General features: G+C 41.8%; 1 protein-coding gene and 1 long non-coding RNA gene across 2 annotated transcripts in view; one reads left to right on the top strand and one right to left on the bottom strand.

Moving 5' to 3' along the window:
* The window catches only part of Clvs1 (clavesin 1), a 179515-nt gene that overhangs the window by 4251 nt on the left and 152351 nt on the right, over positions 1-22913 (top strand). The window lies entirely within an intron of this gene.
* Positions 435-10819, bottom strand: LOC131903324 (uncharacterized). The gene is made up of 5 exons (XR_009377500.1): positions 10648-10819; positions 9896-9948; positions 3733-3891; positions 1786-2540; positions 435-1383 (listed from the first exon to the last, which is right to left on the bottom strand). It is a non-coding gene; the product is annotated as an uncharacterized LOC131903324 (long non-coding RNA).

Consider the following 22913-nt stretch of genomic DNA (forward strand, 5'->3'; position numbering starts at 1 on the left):
AGAGAGAGAGAGAGAGAGAGAGAGAGAGAGAGAGAGAGAGAGAGAGAGAGTTGTTAATGTGCAGGATCATGTGGATTGCTGAAATGATTAGCATTCCCTTTCTCAGGCATTGTATGAGTAAAAAGAACTGTGTATTTCCAAAGCCATCAAAAGGGCTTGATAAAGACTTTGTAGCAACATCTCCTGCCCAGGTTGTAGTAGTCAGCTTTCTTGTAACAAGATGTCTGAGGTAATCCATTTATAAAGAAAGGTTTGGGCTCAGAATTTCTGAGGATTCAGTTTATACCTGGCCTGGTGACAAAGAGGAAAGCTGCTTACTTCATGGCAGTTGGGAAGCAGAACGAAAGCAAACAGGGATTTGGGGACAAAATATGCCTTTCAATGCTGTACACCCACTGGCTCTCTTCCTCTACTAGGCCCTGCCTCTCTGTGCTGCCACTACCCACTAGCCTATTAAATGTGAATCTATAAATGAGTCCGTCAGTTCACAAAGGTTCCTCATCCATTTCCCAGAAGCCTCATATCTGAATACTGATGCATTATGGACCGAGCCTTCAGTGCATGAACTTTAGGGGGACATTTGAAATCTAAAACATAACAAATATCAATAATTACGCCCTTTCAGGTGTTTTTTATATCATGTCTTTCCTTTCCATATCATTACCCCTTGATACTTGTGTGGGACCAGTTTGAGAATTTTCCATGGATGTCGAAATCCACAGATGCTCAAGTCTCTTTCATAATATGGCATACTATTTTCATGCAAATTATACACACATCATTCTAAACACTTTAAGTCATCTCCACATTGCTTACAATAATATACTATAGGTTATCTTATTAATTAATGTACTACACTATAAAATAATGGCTAGAAGTTGGTATGTGTTCAGTACTGATACAGCTTCCCCCTGCAAATATTTTCTATCTCTGGTTAACTGGGTCTGCAGATGCAGAACCCACAGACACAGAAGGGCAATGCCACAGTATTTCTGAAAATTTATATAGTCTCACAAAGTTCTGTGATACATGCACAGGCATTCCAATACAGAAGGGAGTCTTCCCCAGACTGGAAGTGAAGACTATGTCCTCCTAGAAAGTTCTATACTTAATTTCATTCCTTTCCAAACTTAGGGTTTCAACTCATTGACAACAAAAATCTCAATCCCTGCTGTTTTGCTGAGTGACAAAGTAGCCCGGGACCCAAATTCAAAGTTTTCATCACACTGCTTAACTCTCTGTCAGATGAGGGATACAAGGTGACTCATGGAGAACAATGAAGACATTCTCGGAGCATCGCCATGGAGTGCAGTCAGGGATGACTGTGCAGTATAGGATGGTGCACAGGGACTTGAGGTGACTCAGATGACAAGAGTGAATGACCTGTTCAGTCCCCATTTGTGAGTGGGAAGAAAGAAAAAAATTGGGAAACTCACGAGTTCAGTCTGAGTAAACAGGATATTTGGTGAAGTAAATATTGATATTTGATTGTGTTTGTGTGTGTGTGTGTGTGTGTGTGTGTGTGTGTGTGTGTGTGTGTGTGTGTGTGTTCAGCATTGGGGTCTTCCTGAATTACTCTCCAGAATCTCTCACAAAGCCTGGAGCTTATTCATTCAATTAGGTTCATTTTCCAATGAGCTCCAAGGATCTGCCTGTCTCCTACTCTCCAGTGCTGGGATTATGAATTTGTGTTACTATCCCTGGCTTTTATCTGAGTTTTAGGTATCTGAACTCAGGTTTTTATGCTCACACAGCGTGCAGTTAACTGACTGAACATCTACCTACCCCTTTAGTCTTGGTATTCTTCAGTGTTATAAATAAGAACACACTCCTCTTGCATTCTATAACAAGCAGTGTAACTGAAGTAGTCTGGCCTTCTGTGCTTCCAGAGGTTCCAATGTAGTGTCCCTGCCCTAGCTCACATTCCAGAATGATATCTCCAGCAGTACCCCAGTCATCCCCTCCAGGCATGGCATGATAGGAAAATGAATGTTACAAGAATATGACCTTTCCTTCAGGCGTCTCAAGGTGAGGACATCATATTTCCATGTACTGTAGGAAACCACTTGGATTTGTCTGTGTTTAGAGATGGTTGCCTTCCATCTCTTCAGTATGGTTTCTTTAAAGGTGTTCAGTTGTCCCTTGTCCTCTGACACTCTGCAGGAATTTATCTGGTGTATTTTTCTAGAGACAGTAGCTCCCTCAAACCTCACTGGTCATTGCTGACCTTCGATGACTCTTCAGAGCTGATGTAGCCAAAGCGCCAAGTTCAGTGGGTGCAAAGTGGCTAGAGTGATCATAGGGGATGAGTTTTAAGTCAGTTCTTTCTTCTGATTGAAATCCTGAGAGCATGTGTTGGGTGTACCTCTTAAAACTGCAAATAAGCTAGCTGATTGAAACTCTCCTTTAGCTATTGCAGGAACATCCAAGAGCCTTTACATGTGTCATGGGTTCTGTGCCTCATTCAGTTTGATTCTCCAGAGTGATTAAAAGTTGTGGCATGAAAAGGGTCCAAATTTTCACTTATCCATGCTGAATACCTGTGAAGAAAGAAAAAAAAGGGAGGTGGGGCCAAGAAAGCTGTTAAACGTCTCACTGGAGCCAGGTGAACCCTGTTCTCCAAATCCCAAAGGCTATTCAAAGGGACATCCAGCAAAATGTTTAGCCCCCTGATCTTTATACAATAATACCACTGGAATCCCTATGGCAGTGTTCAGTTTTCCAACTGTCGGGAGTTTGAAGATGAGCTGGAGAGTGAGTATGATCAAAACACAAAACTAAGCAACTCTGCCTGATATTAAGTACTTATATGCTAAGAAGAAATGCTCTTAGGTAGGTACCAGTAAACACCATATTTAGCAGATAATGAATTAAGGCTCAAAGAAATTAGATCATCTATCTGAGGTCACACAGCTGCAAAGTGCTAACATAGGCAAGAATCTCAGTTATAACTTCTGTGGTACAATATCACACCACACAGCACATCACTGGAACCTACATGCCCTCTTGCCTCTTGGGGCTAAGTCAGACATTCAGGAATTCATGAGGAAGCACTGACAGTCATTTTTGGTCTCAAAGGACATAGAAGAGCTCGTAGTCCACATGGCAAATCCTTCATATTCTATTCTAATCCCATAGAACCCTGCAAGACCACAGGTTTAAAATCCTTATGCAATATGCTAGCTTGATGTCTTGTGCTGTGATATACACCATGACCAAAAGCAACCTGTGAGGAACTGATTTCTTTACCCTCATGGTTATAGTTCATCACTGAAGAAAGCAAAGGCAGGAACTCAGGGCAGGAGCCTGAAGGCAGTAACCAAAGCGGAAAGCGCAGTGGAACATTGCTCACTGCCTTGCTCTCCCTGGCTTGCTCAGCTATGTTTCTTATACAGCCCAGCCACACAGCCCTAGGGATGACTTCACCCATGGTGAACTGGGCCTTCTACACCAATTAGCAATTAGCAATTAGCAAAAATGCTTCCCAATCTGATCTGGACAATTTTTCAGTTGATATTCCCTCTACTCAGGTATGTCAAGTTGACCACCAAATCTAGTCATCATACCCAATCTCTGCCAATATTACTTAACAAAGCCAACCATGACAACAACAGCAACAAAACTTTTACTTTCAAAACTCCATTGTCCAGCAAAGGAAATTTGATATTGCTTGAAATTTGTTACAAAGAATGACCCCAATCTGAGCCAACACTAGGGGCCATGTTTACTTACCCATTCCTTTTTTAAGCATTAAGTAAGTACTTCTGTGTAGATTCTCAGTTTGCATCTCTGTGGCTTGCCAGTCTGTAGTCTCAGAAAGCCATGCACTTTGTGTTCAGTGTCCTTATTTTGGAACAATAGCATGTGCTCAGTAGAGCCATCAGGATGAGGCTACAGGATAAGGTATCAGGATAAGCCATCAGGTACAGGATGAGCCATCAGGATAAGGTACAATAGGAAGGTTTCCCATATAGTGAGGCCTCTGGATTTTCTTTCACAGTTAAGAAAGTTTTCTTACTTTGACATAATCCAGAGCCTCAAGTGCCCAAAACAAAATTTTCCATTCAATTGAAAATTTTATAAAGGACAATAAAATCTGTTATGCAGTTCTGAAAAGCTACTGATTAATGAAGGGATGGAATTAGAAGGGCTCATGCCATGCCTTCACTACAGCTTCTTTAATGTAGTTTGTAATGTGAGATGACCAAACAGTTCCTTGTCTCTTTCAAATGCCTTCCTACACAAGAACTGTTATCACACACAACCCATCACTTTCACTGTAACTAGAGGTCAAGTGCTTTGCTGAATTTTGCTGACTGTCAACATCTCCTTGCCTTGCAGAAGCCATATCTCAGGTAAGATAATGGATGAGAGAGTCATATGTCTGAATTTGGAGATAATACAGTAGTGCATGTCTGCCTAAGCACATGGCTAGTTTCTAGGAAGACATATTTGTCACATGGCAATCACTATTTCAGAGGTCAGTGGATTTGAATTTAAGGACTTGTAAGGATTCAGTGAACAAAGTTTGATTGACAGAGTGTCTGTTCCTGTCACTGCTCTTCCCAAATTGTCATCTTGTAAATAAAACACTCTTGGGTGTGGGCAGGAATTCAAGGCCATAATAATAATATGTCTTCCTTCTCAAGGCAGGTTCTGGTTAAGGCAACCTGGGGTGAACTTGGTGTCCATTCCTCCATTTGGAATGGTGCTACAATCTGAACAATACTGTCAACCCTGTCTTAGTTTGCTTTCTATTGATGTGCTGAAACACCAAGACTAAAAGCAACTTGGGTAGGGGAGGGTTTATTTGTCTTACACTTCCTAATCATAGTCCCTCATTAAAAGAGGCATGGGAAAGAACCTGGAAGAAGGAATGGAACCGAATCCCTGGAGAAACAGCTTGCTGGTTGCTCTCTATCGCTTGCTCAGCCTGTTTTATCATACACCCCAGGACCACCTGCTCAGGGATGGCACTGTTCACAATAGGCTGGGAACCCCCACATGCATCATTAATCAAGAGAATGTTCCACAGGTTTCCCTACAGACCAACTGATTTTTCTCAATTTCCCAGGTCATCCTAACTTGTGTCAAACTGAGAAAAATCTAAGCAGCTCAAGAACTTTACTAATTTAACATTTTTTGTTTGTATGTACATAAATGTGTATACTATGGTGTGTGTGTGTGTGTGTGTGTGTGTGTGTGTGTGTGTGTGTGTGTGTGTGTGTGTAAATCAGAGAACAACTTGTGGGATCAGTTTTCTCCTTCCACTGTGTGGGTTCCAGGGATCAGGCTTGCAGCAAAAGCCTTTGCCATGGAATCATCTTGCTGATTCCAGTGTTAGCACTTTAAAAAGCCAGTGTCACTAAAAGAGAGCATGCAGAAAGTGCATTGTTCACCACAGTGTTCTGCACTCTTGCAGATTTTCCAGTAGGTGTAGCAGGCACTTGAATGCATGCATTGTGCACTATTCCTGTGTTGAAGCTCTTCAAATTTTCAAGAAACCTGGACAGCATTTTCTGATCACTTTATAAGAAGCAGAGTGTAGAGCTGAACAAACCCCGTGGCACATGCTCAGACTTACCAGAGCACTGAGCCTCATCATTACGTAGCCAGCAGCCCTCTTGCCCTTTAAATATGGATCCCAGATAACCACTCCTAACGGTGATATATAGAGCCTTAAGCAGCTGCTGGAGATGATTAAGTGGCCATGCTTAGCTGAGGCTGTAAATCAAACTCAGAAGCATTTATTGTGAGTGTACTATAAAGCAGCAGAAGTTATTGCTGCTATACTGCAAAATGTAACTTTAGACAAGAAAATAAAGAGAGGCTAAATTGTGCTGTGAAGGTTTTAACGTTATATGTTCTTCTCCCTTGGCCCATTCTCTTGCTGCTTCTTATCACTTTCTTTGCCTCTATTTCTTCCTGATCACTAATGTTCCATGCTGACTGCATTAAGCCATAATTGAAAATGTGGTTCTCCCTCAGATAACGAGGAGTGTCATTCTGGGTCAAAGGCATTGACATCAGTAATGATCCTGGGCATGGCAGCCCGGGTGCCCTGTTGTAGTCAATCCTCATGACAACATCTGCAGGAGCTGCTGTCATCTCCATTATAGGTGTTATTTTTTCTTTCATTGGAAATCGATTTTTTCTACATAACACATCGTGATTGTAGTTTCCCTCCCTCTACTCCTCTCAGTCTCTCCCCATCCCCTCCCATCTAGTCTTCCAAGCAGTGTCAGGTATGAGTTCTGTCTCATGGAGTGGGTCTTAAGTTAAATTAGATATTGGTTCGCTAACCAATCCAGCTATCTATCTAGTGGAATTACCTTGAGTTTCTCTCCATTTAAATCGACCTTGGTTGTTGGCTTGCTGTAAACTGCCTTTACTACGTCTCTTGTGTCCCTCAACATTCCAGGACTTTTATCATGAAAAGGATGTTAGATTTTTATCAGCGTCCTTTTCTACATCTAATGAGATGATTATGTGGGTTTTTTCTTTCAGTTTGTTTATATGGTGAATTATAGTTATCACTTTACATATGTTGAACCATCCCTGAATCTCTGAGATGAAAGTTACTTGATTATGGTGGATGATCCTTTTGATATGTTCTTGGATTCAGTTTTCAAGTATTTTATTGATAATTTTTGCATCTATATCATAAAGTAAATCCCTTTGTTTGTTGCTTCTATATATAGTTTAGGTATCAGGGTAACTGTGATGTGGTAAAACAACTGGGCAATATTCCTTTTGTTTCTATTTGATGGAGTATCTTGAGGAATATTAGCATTAACTCTTCTTTGAAAGTCTGATAGAATTCTCCATTAAAAACATCTCGCCCAAGGATTTTATTGATTAGGAGATTTTTAGTGACTTCTTCTATTTCACTAGAGGTTATAGGTCTGTTTAAGGTCTTATTTGAGTTATATATCTCAAAAAAATTATCCACTTCTTTTAGATTTTCCAGTTTGGCACAGTAAAGGTTTTTAAAGGATGTCCTTATGATTCTCTGGATTTCTTAAGTGTCTGCTGTTATGCCCCCCTTTCATTTCTAATTTTGTTTATTTGGATAGTCTCTCAACCACTTAGTGGATTTAGATAAGGGTTTGTCGATGTTATTGATTGTCTCCAAGAATCAACTTGTTGCATTGATTCTTTGTATTATTTTTGTTTGTTTTTATTGTTTTCAACCCTGCATTTGATAATTTCTTGCCATCTACTTCATTTGGGTGTGATTTCTCCTTTTTGTTCTAGAGCATTCAGGTGTGCTGTGAAGTTGACAGTATACGATTTCTCCATTTTTTTTTTTAAATATAGATACTTAGTGCTATGAACTTGCCTCTTAGAGCCACATTCATTGTGTCCCATGAGTTTGGGTATGTTGTGTACTTGTTTTAATTTAATTCTTAAAGGTCTTTTATTTATTTCTTAATTTCTGTCTTAACCCTCTTTTCATTCAGTAGAGAGTTGTTCAGTTTCCATGAGTTTTAGAATCTTTCTGGTGTTGTTGATATCCAGCTTTAATCCATGGTGGCCAGATAGGATATAGGGTGTTATTTCAATTTTCTTATATCTGATGAGATTTGTTTCTTTGTGTCCTCCTAGTATGTGGTCACTTTGGGAAAAGTTCCATGAGGTGCTAAGATGAAGATATATTCTTTTGTGTTTGGGGTGAAGTGTTCTGTAGTTATCTGTTAGGTCCACTTGGTTTATAATGTCAGTTAGCTCTGACATTTCTCTGTGTAGTTTTGTCTACTGGCCAGAGTTGGGTGAAATCTCCCACTATCAGTGTGTGAGGGTCAATATGTTACTTAAGCTGTAGTAGTGTTTCTTTTACAAACTTGCAGCATACGTGTTGAGAATTGTGGTGTCCTCCTGGTGGATCTTTTCTTTGATGAATATGTAGTGTCTTTCCTTATTTCTTCTGATTAGTTTTGGTTTGAAATCTATTTTGTCAGATATTAATATGGCTATACCAATTTGCTTCTTTGGTCCATTTGCTTGGAATATTTTTCCATCTTTTACCCTGAGATGATGTCTATTCTTGATGTTAAAGTGTGTTTTTTGCATGCAACAGAAGGATGGATCCTGTTTTGCATCTAATCTGTTAGTCTGTGTCTTTTTATTGGGGAATTGAGACTGCTGGTTGTGAGAGATATCAATGAGCAGTGTTTGTTGATTCCTGTTATTTTGCTGTGGTGTGTGTTCTCTCTTTTGATTTGCTGGTCTGGGATTATGTATTCTTTATGTTTCCCTGGGTGTGGTTAACCTCTTTAGACTGGAGTTTTCCTTCTAGCACCTTCTGCAGGGCTGGTTTTATAGAGAGATGTTGCTCAAATTTGATTTTTATAATGGAAAAATTACATTATTGTTTATTTTCTTCATCTATTGTAACTGAAGGTTTTCCTGGGTATAGTATTCTGGGCTGGCATCTGTGGTCTCAGAGTTTTTAGAACATCTGTCCAGGCCCTTCTGGCTTTTAAGTTTTCACTAAGAAGTCAGGTGTTATCCTAATAGATCTGCTTTTATGTGTTATTTGTTTTTTTTCCTTGAAGCTTTTAATATTCTTTTTTCTGTATATTCAGAGTTTTGATTATAATTTGCAGAGAGGGCTTTCTTTTCCAGTCTGATGTTCTGTATGCTTCTTGTAGCTAAATAGGAATCTAGTTCCTTAGGTTAGGGAAATTTTCTTCTATGATTTTGTTGAAAATATTTTCTGTGCCTTTGACCTGTGTTTCTTCTCTTTCTTTTATTTTTGTTATTCTTAGATTTGGTCTTCTAATAGTGTCCCAGATTTCCTGCATATTTTGTGCTAGGAGTTTTTTGTTTTTTGTTTTTTGTTTGTTTGGTTTTTGTTTAACATTTTCTTTGACTCATGTATCCATTTCTTCTATCATACGCTCAGTGCCTGAAATTCTCTCTTCCATGCTGGTGAGGCTTGTCTCTGAGGTTCCTGTTTCAGTTCCTAATTTTCTTGTTTCCAGAGTTCCCTGAGTTTGGATTTTCTTTATTGATTCTATTTCCACTTTCAGATCTTAAACAGTTTTATCATTTCCTTCCACTGTTTGTGTTTTCATAGATTTCTTTAAGGGGCTTATTAATTTTTCCTTAAGGACCTCTATGATACTCACAAAGACTGTTTTGAGGTCTTTGTCTTGTGTCTCAGCTGTGCTGCAGTACTCAGGACCTGCTGTGTAGGGTTGCTGGACTCTAGTGGAGACATATTGTCCTGGTTGTTATTGAGGGTATTTTTACCCTGGCATATAGACATCTGGGTTTGGGAAGATTGTAACTCTAGGCGCTGATATCTGGTCTTGCCTTTGTTTGGTGGGTGTTTTGTTCCTTGGTATCTGTTTCCTCTCTGGCTTTTAGGAGAGTGTGGTAGCTGTGTGTTGCCTGGTAGGAAATTCTTCTGGAGTTCTGTTGGGTGAGGCCACTGGGTGTTGTGTTTCTAGGTATTGGGAGCTGAGACATAGGATTGGGGTTGGGCTGGGGAGGGGCTGAGGGGTCCACAGGAGGGAGGAAAGCAGGGTATTCCACCAGATTCTGTTTAGTCCCATGAGAATGGGGACAGTGAGGAGAGGCCACGGCAGGTGGTCCGCTACACAGCTGAGAATGAGACTCAGAGACTGGATTTGGAGAAGAGGAAGAGGTGAACATCTGCAATAAGCCTACCTGCTTCCTGGCCAGAGCGGCCTGTGGGTTCTCAGGAAAAGCATGTTGGGGTTAGGAGCTGAGGGCTGGGATAAAGGGAGGAAGGATAGAGGGGAAGATCTGTGTGATCTACTGGAGATGGGAGGGAAGCAGGAGATCTGTTATACTGCTGAGGGTGAGTTTTGAGGATTGGATTTGGAGGAGAGGAAAGAGATGTGAAGATCTGTAGTCAGCCTACCTGCTTTCCTTGCTGGAGTCGATAATCTCCATTTTAAATAGAGGGTAGTTGATCTGGAACAAACCACAATTCTGGTTAGAGCTTTGGTCTTGAGGATCTCCCTTTCCTGCTTCTCTTCTTTTGATCTCCTAAGTTTGAGACCTGCTATCCGAGAATGGGCCACCTAATCTCTGCTCAAAAACGTGTTGTAAACTCCGCTCGGGAATCGATTCCACTCGCTCGGCCTCTCTGCCATTCATTTTGCCTTACTGGCCTCACTTTCCTGATCTAAAGGGAATGTTTCAGCTGAGGTCAGAGTCTTGCTCCCTCCTATTCCCCTCCTGCTCCCCTTCCCTTCCCTCCCCTCCCCTCCCCTCCCCTCCCCTTCCCTCCCCTCCCCCCTCCTGCTCCCCTCCCCTCCCCCTCCTGCTCCCCTCCCCTCCCCTCCCCTCCCCTCCCCTCCCCTCCCCTCAGCCTTTCCCACCTCTGAGGCTGCAATTTCTTCTGCTTTAGCCCTCATTCCCATGAGGAGGGTGTGGGCCTTACAGGAGCAGAGAAGAAACATCTCACCCTGCTGGGTAGCTGGAGACCAAACAGATCTTTCCCTAGGGGTTATCCAGCTTGAAGGAAAAGCAAAAGAAAGCAGGTGAAGGAGGGGAATCTATAGGAGGCCCTCTGGAGACAAAACTGCCCCTACACAGTGGTCCTCGGGAACAGAGCTTGCCAATATGGGAATGCCTATGGTTCCATGGACATAGAAGACCAAAGCTCACCTGGAGAGCAGTGAGGCTCAGGAGCTAGGCTGAGGCCAGGACCGGGAAATCTGGTTTTACATCAAGGGCGCATCAACTCCCTTTCGAGTCCCATATCTGCAGTCAGAAGCTTTGCTCTTAGCATGTGCCTCAACCTCTCAAGGAAGCTCCTGGAGGCAGGCCTCTCTGTGGCTCCTCCCTGGTATCCATGGCTACAGAGCAGGTTCTAGAAGCATCCTGTTGGCTGCCTGACATTATGGGAGAGTAATCTGAAGTAATGGAAAGTCCGGATGAGCCAGCACGTTCTAGGCTCTTCCCAGTAACATCATTACTAACATAATTGAGTTAGGTGCAATTGGATTTGAGAATAAAGGAGAATGAGTGTAGGATGCTCATGCAGATCCCTAGGCTACTGACCCTCTGCAAAACCCAGTGAACATGGAGAGTGTTGTGGAAGCCACAACAGGACAAGGGCAGGCCCGAGGAGTGGGTGGGGCTTAGGCTTGTGGGCTGTGTGACTCTTAGTTGTCTCACCGAACATTAAGGCTGTAGCAGTGCATGACTCCATCGTTTGCTCTCAGCTCCTAATCTGCATCCATACTCGCCCTCACTGAGTACCATACACCCTTAAGCAAAGGCTTCATGATGTAGATGCTGCCATAGTTAGCGATGCTAACTTCTATCCAGGGCCCAGGGCAAAGGGAAGCCAGCCCCTCGCCTTGTTCTCAGTGAATAGCTTCCTGTTTCTACTCAGCATCCCCTCACTCTGACGGGTTTGTGTAAATTCTGGCAATAACACACTCCCTCGCGTGTATTGGAGGGGTTAATCCGCCATGTAACTTCGTCGCATGCATGCAGATGGGCTAACCGCACCTCCCACCCGGGAGTGCTGCAGCTGGTATTTGATCTGTGAAGCCTTCCCAGGCAATGCCTTGGCTGCCATATATCGTTGGAAAGGAGAAGTGTATTCTGGATAAATTGAATTTCCACATAACCGAGGGATGCCTTTTGAGGCCCAATTTAAAATTTTGTTTTATTCAACTCTGTGTAAACAGACCTTGTTAGACAGCCTTCAGTGGTTCGCGGAAAGCACCGACTGTGAGGAACGTGAGTCACTGTGGCACAGGCTGAACGTAACCCCACGGAATGACGGCTCCTGGGGTATGTGGGGCTTTGCCCCCTGCTGTATTGCCTAAACTACCATATTTTATAATACTTTTAATAGTTTCTTCTTTTCCTTCTAGCAATAGCCTCAAAGTGTTCAATTTCAAAAATCTTCCTTCTTATTGTCTGTGGATGGGGAAGTCAGGAAACAACACTTGCTGCAGTACATGCTTTGGGTGTAGACCTATGAGGCGTTCTAAGGAATGGAGCAAATGAGCTGTAGCTAAGCATGCCTTTACAGCCCTCATCTCTGTTCAGAGAAATAGTCTGCCCAGAGCTATCCGTCTGAGGTCTTTGATGTAGTTAAAGACTAGATAGTTATAATTTCCTTAGTTATGATAAAGAATAAGTTAAGTATGGAAACTTAGACTCACAAATATAGGATGGATAGGATATCTTCTTTAATTTTACCAAATTCAAATAGACTAGAAATTATAAATAGACTAGATATTATAACTATAATTCTTGCTTGATAATTGTTTTGTTATATATAATTTTACTATGTTAAAGTTAAAACCTTCCTTTTTAAAAAAAAAAAAGGACAAGTGCTGTGGATATTGCTCTGTATGCTGTGAATTTGTGTTGCTCTGATTTGGTTGATAAATAAAATGCTGATTGGCCAATAGCCAGGCAGGAAGTATAGGCGGGATAAACAGAGGAAAATTCTGGGAACAGGAAGGCGGAGTCAGGAGTTGCCAGCCAGACACAGAGGAAGTGAGATGTAAAAGTACTGGTAAGCCACAAGCTACGTGACAACTTACAGATTAATAGAAATGGGTTAATTTAATATATAAAAACTAATTTAATATATAAAAACTAAATAGCAAGAAGGCTGCCATGGCCATACAGTTTGTAAGTAATTTAAGCCTCTATGTGTTTACTTAGGTCTGCAGGAGCCGGGTGGACACAGGCAAACTTCATCTACACAGAGCCACAGTAGGCAGAGCAGGAGATACTCTCCACAGCCTCCACATTCTAGGCTCTATGGTAGAGCCCTGCAGAACTGAACCCCAGAGCTGCTTTGCTTTGAGGTCTCTCCAGCCTGTGCTTTCCCCTCTTCTGACATGCACTCCTTTCTTCTCTTTACTAGTGTCTAACCTTACAGAAAGTGACCTACCTTTTCATTCAAACTTGGACTAAAAATCACTTTTCCCAAGTAGTGACGACCTGTTGTCTCTTCGTTTTTGGATTTTTCTAGCTATTGGACATAGGACCATGTCTCTCAACAAGACTGTATTAGGGAAGAGAATCAAGTGTCTTTTGGTGTATCCTTGTCACCTCTTCTGTCTTTTCTTTTGGTCCTTCATCGGCGCTGCCTCAGCTTTCTCTTTTCCGAGTGATCATCGTGACATATAGCTGTGACCCCACCAAAAGACACAACTTTCATATTTGTAGGGTTGTATTTATACCACTTTGATTTCTCCAGTACCAAGACACCCACAGGTAGGGTCAGAGCAGCTGCACAGCATAGGGAGATAAGCATGGGTGACACTTTTTCCATGGTACCAGCAGTGGGTTGGGTAGCTGAAATTACTGGATAAATAGGACACTTTAACCTGCTTTTTATTTGTTTTGTTTCAGATAGAGTCTTGATAGATAGCACATGCCAGCCTTGAACTCTGGATCCTCTGACTTCAGCTTCCCAAAAGCTTGGATCACAGACATATATTACGCAGTCTGCCTAACATGCCATTCTCAAACATAAGACACATACCTATGGTCTATACTTGGATACTAGGAATACATGGATTTATTGAAACCGGGGATTAATGTACATTTATTATAGGAGAAAGTAGTTTCTAGTAGATTCTTAGCAGGTCATATCCCAAGGAAATCTAAGACTAAACATCTTCTATCCTCCTATTGGTTAATGCAAGAACACAATTCTGTGGTGTACTGAGGAAGCCACTATTCTATTGGTGTTGTATTATAGAATGGACTATTCTAAAGTCAAAGTATATGTGATTGTTAAAGATAAATACTCCCCTGGGGGGACATTCTGAAAATAGAAAAAGCATTTAGACATTAAAGTGCATATAAAATCCAACCACTTTTATGTAGCCAGCATTTTTATTAAGAACTAAGGTATATTACACAGGGGGCGGCACAGTTGTGACCCTGATTCCAGGCATCCCAACACAGTGGTCAAGACCACTTGGGGCCAACATTGTCTGAGTCAGGCCTGGAGGAGCACGGCACTCTGTGCCTCGCCTGGCAAATGAGAATAAAGAGGTGTTTTCTGCCTCCATGGGTGACGATGAGAACTAAGGGAGTCAGTATGACTGAAGGATGAGAAAAGTGTCTGACCCAAAGTTGGCACTAGATCAATGTCAATGTTTTCACTTTTCTGGTCTTCACTCGAAACTGTATTACAGTTGCTTTAAGAGCTTAGTAAGTATTTGTCTTCTTAGGCCAGTTGTTGGTGTTGCAATGAAACCCCTGCACCTGGATGGCTTATGAAGAGAGGAAATTCACTTCTGACATTTCTCAGGGAAGCCCAGGATCTAGGCAACAGGGTTGTCTAGCAACAAGAGCTTCTTTTCAAAGGTGTGGTTTGCCACATGCTCTGGGATACTGTGTCCTTGCATGGTGGAGTATGGACAGGCAAATGAGCCAAACACGAGGCTAGGGATCTTACAGTAGTGCTTTTACTTATTCTTTTCCTAAGAGAAGGGGCTCTGAGTGCTGACCGATTCTAGGACCCACCCCTGTGCACCATCACTGTGGCCATCGGGCTTCAGGGTCTGAATCTGGGAGTGGTTTAATTGTAGTTTAAACTACAATTAATGCCAGAGATCAGGCAGCCTCCATTTGTTACCAACAAAAATAATGATAAGGAACATCTTTTTGTTTGTTTGTTTGTTTCATTTTGTTTTTTAAGACAGGGTTTCTTTGTGTAACAGTCATGGCTATCCTGGAACTCACTTCATAGAACTCACAGAGATCTACTTGCCTCTGCCTCCTGAGTGCTGGAATTAAAAGCGTGGGCCACCACCGCCATGGAACATCTTTTCTATAGGTGGAGATTGAAAATGTGGAAAATATGTACATATTATTTTCAATTCCCACCTGTAAAAATTCCAAGAGGTCCCATTCATGAGCAGTGAAAACTGATGATTCCTGTCACTCAGAGTTCAATTGTTTTCTAGAATGTTGTTCCTGTCTCCAGTCGCACTGGCAACATTTATGTCTTCTTAGCTCACAGTAAAGTGTATTTAAGCCCTTTTCTATGGTTGTGTCTTCAGTGCTGGGGACAGACCATGGGGCTGTATGCAGGGCATTGCTAAGGCTCTGAGTTACATCTCAGCCTCAAGTGCTGCTTTTTGATGCTCTGGTCAAGTTGCATTTCTCTGCTTTTCTTTACTTTTGCACTTCGGGTTTAGAAGTTATTCATTTCTATGGTTATTTTCAACATTTTAGCATAGATGTTTTAGCAATGTATTTTTCTAAAATTAAAAGTCATTCTAATCCGAAAAAAGAAAAATCCAAGGAGAAAGCTTTCATTTACTTTGAATTCTTGCATCTTCACAGTCCTTGCTGTCTGTGTTTTAGATCTGCTGTGTTCTCAGATCCACAGCTAGCCTACTATTACTATTATTGCTATTATCTGCAATTTGCACTTATTCAAATTTCCCAAGGTTTCCTACCTTTCTTTGCTCACTGTTAAATCTTATACCCATAATGCTTTCTCTGGGCTCACCTTCCCTCTTGCTGAAGACAGGGTTGAGGCAAACACAACATGTTAGAAAATACAGTTTCTCTTAAATAACGTTAGCTGGGTATATAGTTCCATATCAGAATGATTTTTTCTTTAACATTTGAAGATACTGATTGGATGCATGTCAATATGTCTTTTAGAAGAGTATGTACAGCCTGATTGCTGCTGTGTCAAGGTGCTCTGTTTACTTTTTACTGCTGCTTTGTGCTTACTATATTTTATCTCATTATTTTATCCAGCCTTTAAAAGCATCTACTGAGCATCTTTTGCTGCATGCTGGGTGTTCTCTAGACACCAGGGCACAGGGCTCACTGGGGGCCTGCTCAATGAGGGCTCATTGCTGATTTTAAGGACCTTAAGAATGAATATACTCACATCCAGACTTTCAATCTAAGCACCCACAAATCCTTTTAATTCTCAACTATTCTGTTATTTCTTCAACTATTGGGTTGTGCTCATTACATTTATCATCTTCATATGAAATTCCCATTTATGTATTATAAGAAGTGCTCATTTTTTTTTTTTTTTTTTTTTTTTTTGGTTTTTCGAGACAGGGTTTCTCTGTGTAGCTTTGCGCCTCTCCTGGAACTCACTTGGTAGTCCAGGCTGGCCTCGAACTCACAGAGATCCGCCTGGCTCTGCCTCCCGAGTGCTGGGATTAAAGGCGTGCTCCACCACTGCCCGGCCGTAGAAGTGCTCATTATATTTCTGTGACATTTAGTTTTTATTTTACATTTTCTACATATCTATCCTTTTTTTTAGTAGATTTCTGGAATAGCTTTTCAGTTCTGTGTTCTAGTTTCTTAATACTTTTAAAGCCACATCTGGTCAGTTTTAATTCAAGTTATATAGTTTTTTTATTCTTATATTTTTTGTTTAATGTTTTCAAATCTGCCTCCCCTCCTCCCCTTCCTCTTCTTCTTCTTCTTTTTGGCAGAGTAGCATTCTATAGCCTTGGCTGGCTTGGCATCTAGTATGTCCTCTAGGCTAACCTTGAATTCATAGCAATCCCCCGACTCAGCCTCCCACGTGTTAGATCCAGTGTATCCCATTCTTATTTCTGTAAATGCTTAAACATTTTCTTTGTGGATCCCATGAGCTGGAGTTTATTCAGGAGTGCAGCCCTTACTAGGGGATACAGAGTGAATGGCTTTTACTGTTTCCTCACGCAGGTGAGACGTGGCTGGGTTTGGCCTCATTTGCTAGCTGCCTCACAGTACTCTTACTGCTAAGGTCCCAGAACAGCCTGATTTTGTCATGGACTGCTTTCTGGGTGACCTGGTTGTTTGCTTCTAGAAGTTAACACGTTCTTTCCTTTCCTCCTCCTCTTCTCTCCAGGCACTGGAAATTGCTCCCTGTTTCTGCTATCATGGCTTTTTATTTTCTTGAGACATAATCCACACTAAATTTTCTAAGTTGAGCATTTCTCTATGTCAGGGACTATCTCCCATATTGAAACCATTGATTGCTCTCTTGTTTCTTGTTACAATATTGTAGACTTTTCTCAATGAATGCAATTCTTCTTTCTAGAGTGACCTCCTTCACCAGCTTCTTAAATTCTGCAGATGAGACATTTTGAATTTTTAAGAGAGAAACTTTCAAATATTGTCCCCCCCCCTCACAACTGACTTGCATTAGAGGTTCATTCAGGTTGTTTCTTATATCTTATTCTCAGGGAGGTCCCAGACCATCTAGTTTAGCACGACAGTGTCTCCTCTGCCTTTAGACTTCCTGATTCTGTTCTGTCGTTTTCTAAAACACTACATTTTTCATTAGCTTGCTTAATCTACTTTTTATAGTTGTCCTTCTTTTACCTCTATTTCAATGCCACCAGAATAAAAACTTCTAGAAGGATAATAAGGATCTTCAGATTCAGTTCTCTGATGGATCCCAAGTACCCAATCAGCCATTGGCAATACTATCAGGTGCTCATTAAGTGACTCATTAGATGAATGATTGAGTTCTCCAGCATGTGGCATATTCTACTCATATTTTCACAAGCAAAGATACTCTTCTCTAATCATTATCCTCAGGTATGGAGGAGGAGGAGGGAGGTACAGCCTGGTGTAGCTTTGGGTTAGCATCAAGTCCTGATCACCTAAGAAAGAGAAGCTGTACATTGACTGTGAATTGGAGCCATCATCCCAAGGATGCTCATCCTGGGATAAAGCACGGGAGGGCGACTGCTGCCTGGAGTCATCTCTCTTTTGAAAGTCTGGTCTTCTAGAACAAAGCTTGCATAAGCCTTAAGGACTCCCGGAGCCTTCCATTGGTGCCAATAATCTTCCATCCCACCCTAAGATGGTTTTTCTTATCAAAAAAAAAAAAAATGAAAATGAAGTCAACTGGAAACAATGGAACAACAGGGGGTAGTGTAGCTGCCGTTTTCTTCTGGTAACAGAATAGACTATTGATTACAAGGAAATATCCTTCTTATCTTCCTGAGCCAACTCCTCACATTCTAAATAACCAATAAGCGAATTTATGACTGGTAAAGCTTTCAATATAGTTTGTCCCTACAGGCTCCCATGTGGTAGTAGTGTACCACCTTTTAAAAGGTAGAGCCTTAGTCAAAGGAAACTGAGGTCATGGGTTCTAAGGAATACAGGTCTTGCAGAGTGACTTCATCTTTTCTTAAGAGCAAATTGTGATAGAGAGGCCACTTCACGTGCTTGGTTTCCTCTGCAGCAGATGTTTCCCTTCCTGCCTCACCAACGAAGGAAGGCCATTGAGGGAGGCAGTGCCATTCTTCTCAGACCATCCTGTGTACAGAACTGAGTCAAACAAACCTCTTCAAAGCAAGCAGACTCAGGTCTTTTGTAAATGCGACAACATCAAAGGAATAAAAACGTAACTCATGCTTTTAAGAACATTTAAGATTTCCATTCATGATTCCTCCAACTTAATCACTCTTCAAGATTTAATCTAAAAACTGTCTTTACTTCAGGCATTCTTCAGTTTTTCCCGACAAAATTGAGTATCACTTTGGTCCACCCCATCTTAGTGCTCAATCTGTTATAAGACACAGCAAAAGCATCCTTGTATGCATTCTTAAGTGTATGTTTCTTTTGTTATAAGAAAAACCATCTTAGGGTGGGATGGAAGATCATTGGCACCAATGGAAGGCTCTGGCAGTCCCTAAGGCTTATGCAAGCTTTGCCCTAGAAGAACAAAGAGAGATGACTCCAGGCTGCAGTCGCTCTCCCATGCTTTACCCCAGGGTGAACATCTTTGGGATGATGGCTCCAATTCACAGTCAATGTACAGCTTCTCTTTCTTAGGTGATCAGGACTTGAAGCTACCAGAAAGCCACACCAGTACAGACCAAGTACTCAAAGAACAAGCCATCTCATCTATCCGCTGCTGCTGCAAACAACAACAACAACAAAACTGTATCAAAAATGTATCGTTTCCTATAATTCTGGAATCCTACTGAGAGGCTCTTCCCTGGCTTTATGTAAGCCTCTTCTGACAGATGTACTCAGTTGGAAGCAAGGGATGTATCATTTGGTCAGTGGGTTCAGCTGGAATAGGTGAATAGTTGGACCTTTTTTTTTCATCCCGGGTTTCTTCAGTGGCTGGGTTTCCTGGGGAATTTTCTAAGAGGCTAAAACAATATAACTATCTATCTCAAGATCTGTGTGCTGAAATGCCATGCTCTCTGTTCATAGTTTTCCTTTATCCTCTGGTGTAAGTAATGCAGTGGGCACTTGTGATCAAGACAGGGATGATCAGGTAGCACATGGCAATCTCTAGTCCCCAGCAGTCCTGAAAACCAACCATGATTACACCATGATCTCCACTTTAAAGGCAGAGGGTGCTATTTAATATGAACTTGTTTCCAATCCTTTGAGGTGATTTTCTAGTTTATTATTCTCTTTGGCCATTGCTCTATCCACGGCTCTTGGTTCTCCCTTTCTCTGAAAGACAGAGGTTGGAGAGATGGCTCAGCAGTTAAGAGATCTCAATATTCTTGCAGAGGACCCAGCACCCACATGGTGGCTCTCAACCATTTGTAACTCCAGTTTCTGAGTATCCAGTGCTGCCTTCTAATCTCTGTGAGCACCAGGGTTGCACATGGTGCACATACATACATGCAGACAAAAGCTAATACAAACAAAATAAAAATAAAATCCAACGTGAGTACATTGGTCCATTATATCTCAATGAAACAAAAATAAGTAATGTGTAGGCAAGTGAATAGTGTTCTCAGTCTCCTTCCCTCAAACACTGGAGACACAGGGGGCTTCCTTCACTTTGAACTGTTGTCTGTTTTCTTCCATTGGTATTTTATGCAGCTTTCCTACAAACAAAGAAAACAGTGACTTTCCTGTGCATCTTCTCAGGATTTATACTGTGCTTCATCAATTCACAAACTGTGTTTGGGAAACAGGCATTACCCTTAGATAAGGAGCTGCTGTGTGGCAATACCTTGACTTTCTTTGTCTAGCAGGTACCATGTAAGCATTCTTGAGGTTTTAATGAAAGCCCCAGGGCCACTGCCTTGGTTTTATCTTCATGTTGAGGACATATTGTACATTGATCATTTATTTGCTTGCAGGATAGATTGAGAATATGAAACAGTTTAGTCTTCCAACTCAACAAATTCTGGGCCCATTTATCTTTCTTTAAGTTATACTCACAAGCTGAAATCTTCCTTCTTTAGTTCATCTCTCCTTGACATGATTTATCATACACAGCCGAGTGCCAATTGACACTGTCAACTTTCTGCCAGATCCATGAACTCATTAGGTAACGTTTTTGATGCTCTACAGCAGCTCAGAAAATAGTCTTGTAAATGTTCCATCATTCCATAAATGGATTGCCTTTCCCAAGCCTTCGATAGCAGCCTCCTTCCTGCACTTCCAGCCTAAACAGCAGCCTTTTCACTGTCTTTTCGCTGTTGCCTGCCCCCAGAACTAAGTCCAAGGCCATATGCTTCAAGGCATGGTTATCCTATGACAGGACCCCACTTCCTGGTCCCAGTGTGATTTTGGCATCATAAACTTAATCAAAACTGAGTGGCTTAGAGTAGCAGTGAGGGAAGATTTCCTGTGATTCTGTGGCTCAGTTGGGTGATTCTTCGCTGGTTTTGTGTGGCTTTCCTCACACGGCTGTTTTCAGAATAGTGCTGGTGGTGAGTTGAGTGCAGCTGGGGCAGCTGCAGAGCTGGGCCTGTGTCTCAATGATTTTACTGTTGTCTGTTTGGTAAAGTCACACCTTGTTGAAAGGATGATAATCGGCGCTGGTGGCGGCAGTGGTGGTGGCACTGGTTACCATGTGGAAAGGTCACGGTCACGACAGAACCCAGTATCAGCATTCAGAGCTTTATTAGGAGGAAAAAGTGGGGGAGAGGGAACCAGGCCTGGTAAAAGAGAAAGATAGTGGGGTTGGGGAAGAGGGAAGCAGATCAGAGCAGTGAACAGAGAGCAGAGAGAGAGGGAGCGTGGGGGTCTGCATCCGGCTTTTAAGGCACAGATTGCATGACCATGCCTCGAGTACGTAGTCACCAATGCCCCCTGATGATGTAAGACACAAGACCCCAAGCCGTGCATGTGCAGGAGGGCAGGATTCTAACACTTGTGGCCCAAGGCTGGCTTCAAAGTTGCAATCCTCCTGCCCCAGGCTTCTAAGTGCTGGGATTACAGATACATGTCACCACACCAGGCTTTTCTGTGTAGTATAACTTTGGTTTCTTTGCAGACTATTGGCCACACAGTTCTAAGAAATAAGGGACAAAAGCTACTAGATCTTGAGGTCTGGACTCCAGAACTGAACTGTCCCTTCTAATATACCCTATTTATCAATAGAAGTCACATAGCCAGGTTGGCTGAAGGGAGCAGAAGGAGGCCATGCCTCTGTGCAGCACAATCACATTAGAGATGAATATGGCCTGAGATAGGAAAGCTTTGCAGGCATTAGACAATGTATCATAGAAGCCAACTGAAACTAATTTTATTCCTTATGTCACGAAGATCATCTGGCATAAATATGCGCTATAATAGGTACTTGTGGAAGGGAAGGAGGAAGAATTGAGGTCAAATCTGATGCTCTATTTACAGCAGGCTCAGCTCCCAATGCTCTCAAAGGCATTTTCTTCTGGTGATTTAGGGGATTTCTTTCTACATAATAAATGCAACCAGAGAACTGCTGATTTTATCTTTTAATACTCGAAAACTCTAGAAACACGGCTCAGTTCAGCTACTAGCTTTTCCATTTTACAGTGCTCATGAATATGATATTTGCATGATTGCCGAGATGGGATAAAGTAGATCTCTAAGGCCAGAGGAAAGGAAGACTCACACACATGTGAATATATCTGCTTTTATGTGAGTGTGAATAAACCCCCTGAGAAATATAGGGAGAATTCAACTTGAACCCTGTGCTAGACGGATTTATGTCAACCTGGCACATGCTCAAGTCATCTGAGCGGAGGGAACCTCAGTTGAGAAAATGCCCCCATATGATCAGCTTATAGATAAGCCTGTAGGGCACTTTCTTAATTAATGATCAAGGGAGAGGGCCCAGGCCACTGTGTGTGGTGCCATCCCTGGACTGGTGGGCCTGGCTTCTATAAGAAAGTAGGTCGAGCAAGCCATGAGGAGCAACTCAATAAGCAGCACCCCTTCGTGGCTTCTGCATCAGCTCCCGCCTCCAGGCTCCTGCCCTGTTTGAGTTCATATCCTGACTTCCTTCAATGATAAACAGTGATATGGAAGTGTAAGCCAGATAAACCCTTTAATCTCAACTTGCTTTTTGGTCATGATGTTTCATTACAGCAAAAACAAACAAACAAACAAACAAACAACCCTAACTAAAACAAAGCCTTCAAAGAATAAGGCCATTTATTCTCTTTGGCAAAAAAAATCCCATCACCCAGCATATATTATGTACATCATAATAAGTTTTATCCTGAGGTATCCTACATGACTTGGTATCCAGGGGTAAACACAAATGTGTAGATATTGGTGTAGAGTTTTTTTTTCTGTCATAGCTATGTCTTTACGTTTTATAGCCATAACCTCCTTTAACATTTCTATTCATCAACAAGCAGGTTAGTAACTGGACAATTTCTTTAGATTCAGTGGTTCCCTCACTCATCAACATTTAGAGCCAACTAAGTTAGGAGTGTGTATTTCTTCTCTCACCAACAGACTCTAGTGTCCTTTCCTTGTTAGAGTCCTTTACATGGAGTCAATATTATCCAGCACATGCCTGGCACTGTGACACCGAGGAGGGAACATGACAGAGTCCCACTTGAGAATGCATGCAGTCAAGTTGAAAAAAGCCTGTTTCCATTAGTGATGTAATCCTAGTAGTAATAGTATCACTGTGCTTTACTTGACTGTTCTTTGTCGAGAGTTTCCTGTCACATTCCCTTCCTCCCAAAACACTGGTAGTCAGA

The sequence above is a fragment of the Peromyscus eremicus genome, chromosome 2, assembly GCF_949786415.1.
Source record: "Peromyscus eremicus chromosome 2, PerEre_H2_v1, whole genome shotgun sequence".
NCBI classification, from domain to species: Eukaryota; Metazoa; Chordata; class Mammalia; order Rodentia; family Cricetidae; genus Peromyscus; species Peromyscus eremicus.